Source organism: Microtus ochrogaster, unplaced genomic scaffold (genome assembly GCF_000317375.1).
Source record: "Microtus ochrogaster isolate Prairie Vole_2 unplaced genomic scaffold, MicOch1.0 UNK2, whole genome shotgun sequence".
Lineage (NCBI taxonomy): Eukaryota > Metazoa > Chordata > Mammalia > Rodentia > Cricetidae > Microtus > Microtus ochrogaster.
This window is the reverse complement of record NW_004949100.1, coordinates 22,649,248-22,649,811: the sequence shown is the minus strand read 5'-3', so window position 1 is coordinate 22,649,811 and position 564 is coordinate 22,649,248.

Sequence of the window (564 nt, the reverse complement as noted above, 5' to 3'; positions counted from 1 at the left end):
TTCTTCTTCTTCTTCTTCTTCTTCTTCTTCTTCTTCTTCTTCTTCTTCTTCTTCTTCTTCTTCTTCTTCTTCTTCTTCTTCTTCTTCCATTGTGTAAATGTACCACATTTTCTTTATCCATTCTTTGGTTGAAGGACATCTAAGTTGTTTCTAGGTTCTGGCTATTACAAATAATGCTGCTATGAATGTAGTTGAGTACATGTCCTAGTGGTATGATTGAGCATCCTTTGAGTATATGCCCAAGAGTGGTATTGCTGGGTTCTGAGGTAGATTGATTCCCAATTTTCTGAGAAGCCCCCAAACTGATTTCTAAAGTGGCTTTACAAGTTTTTACTTCCACCTACAATGGAGGAGTGTTCTCCTTACTCTGCATCCTCTCCAGCATAAGGTATCATTGGTGTTTTTGATCTTAGTCATTTTGATTGGTGTAAGATGTCAAAGTCATTTTGATTTGCATTTCTCTGATGGATAAGGATGTTGAACATTTCCTTAAGTGTCTTTTGGCCATTTGAGATTCTTCTGCTGAGAATTCTGTTTAGTTCTGTACCCCATTTTTTAAATTGG